Source organism: Ochlerotatus camptorhynchus, unplaced genomic scaffold, assembly GCF_037179485.1.
Source record: "Ochlerotatus camptorhynchus isolate MF236.1 unplaced genomic scaffold, CSIRO-AGI_Acam_v1.1 ptg000369l, whole genome shotgun sequence".
NCBI classification, from domain to species: Eukaryota; Metazoa; Arthropoda; class Insecta; order Diptera; family Culicidae; genus Ochlerotatus; species Ochlerotatus camptorhynchus.
Genome location: NW_027040857.1, coordinates 891,788 through 893,645, shown reverse-complemented (window position 1 = coordinate 893,645; position 1,858 = coordinate 891,788). Strand labels below are relative to the sequence as shown.

General features: G+C 41.2%; 1 pseudogene; it reads left to right on the top strand.

Moving 5' to 3' along the window:
* The first annotated feature begins 415 nt into the window (after window positions 1-415).
* On the top strand, window positions 416-1,048 carry LOC135709963 (trifunctional enzyme subunit alpha, mitochondrial-like; annotated as a pseudogene).
* Window positions 1,049-1,858: the final 810 nt, after the last annotated feature.

The following is a 1,858-nucleotide window of genomic DNA, read 5'->3' as shown; positions in this document are numbered from 1 at the left end:
AAGCACCCTATTGTGGATTCACATCGCTGTTGGCCAAAACTGACTGGGCGATATTCCTAAGTAAATTCTAAAGAATTAAAATCAAGTTCGTGAAACTACAAACCTACTACAAACTTGCCAAGGAACGGCTAGAGATTTATAAGGCACAGCAACCCATACGGGGTATCTGTAGAAATAAAAATACATATTAGTTGTAGTTTGAATGAATGAAAAAATATAAGATAAATAAATATAAAACGATACGATATTAGAGGGAACTTAGGATTTCCCTCAAACCAAACAGTGCGACAGTCGTCAATGCTGACGACGGGTCTGGAAAAACTGAAGTGGAGCGGGATAAAAGTGTTTGTATTGGTTTTCTAGTTTTCGTTTTTGAAAACCTTTTCCGTATTTCATTACAGGAAATGCTCCGCTAATGCAGAACCGCTTTCTGGCCAGTACCTCGGTCGGAAAGCACATCAAAACTATGGTCATCGATAATGTCTTGGTAGTGAGTGACACTAGATACTCCCAACGCTAAGGTGGATTCTTTGGGCGCCGAAGTGCAAGCCGAGCTTGAATCCAGACGGCAGTAGTGATTTCTGCTAAGCCAGGATGTTTCGTCGCTGGCGCCGATATCATTATGCTGGACAAATGTTAGAGGGCAAGGGAAGCTACAAAGATTTCTCACGAAGGTCAACTTATGCTGGAGAAATCGCGGAAGCCTGTAGTGGCTGCCATAAACGGTGTCTGCTGGGGTGGTGGTCTGGTGTTGGCTATGGTCTGTTGTTACTACCGTATTGCGGTAAAGGACAAGAGGACAAATCTGGGACTTCCGAAAGTCATGCTCGGGCTCCTATCGGGCGCTGAAGGCACCCAAAGGCTTCCCAAATTGAGCTCAATCCTCACCGCGTTGGATCTGGCTCTAACAGGCAAGAATGTTAGAGCCAATAAGGCTAAAAAAAATGGTATTTTAGATTTGCCTTTGAACAGGATTGAAGAAGACAGAGAATACGGTTGAGTACCTGGAAAAGGTTGCCATCTAAACAAACCGATAAACTCAAGGTCAACAGAGAGTGTTTTTTTTTATTGGGTATCAAGCTGGAGCTGCGTGACAGCTTAGTTGTCAAGACTTGACCCATTTGAATAAGTTTTGCTTCTTTCTTTGACAATACAGCAGAAGAACTAGCCTATGTTGGCCGCTTGAACACTGGATTCCGTATGTATTGTTTCAAGATATATAGATATATAGATTATAGAAAAAATGCTGTGACGTGTGCGCGTGGATACATCCGCGTAGTAAACCGATTGAATAAGTAAATCCGTTTCGAACGAAATATCTAAATTATGTAAGTTACGAAAACCGCGCGAATTTCGAAAGCCGTGCGAGACAACCGAAGCGAGAAAAAAAGGCTTATTATCATTTAGATTGCCACCAAAATAAATGTGATAGCCTATGTTGGCAAGTTGATTAATTTTGGTTTCCTCCCTAGATATTCTGCTTATCTACTACTGAGCTTTGTATCAAATTAGTTAATTTAAAGAACGTATCAATAATTTCAATATTACTACATAAGTTCAAAAGCGTTTGACAAGCTCTACCGAATTGCGTATCACTTCTGCGTAAGCTCCGTAGACGTAGGCGCGTTGAATCCGACAGTCGGCAAAGGTTTAACCTGTACCAACACCGCTTAAGGAACGACCTCGAGTCAGTAAAACCGTTTAGAGCTAAACATCTAAATTACGTAAGATACAAAAATCGCGCAAATTGTGAACACCACGCAAAACAACCGTAGAGAAAATATACAGCTTGAAGAGTGCCACCAAAATAAAAGTGATAGCCTATGTTGGCAAGTTGATTAATTTTAGTTTCCTCCCT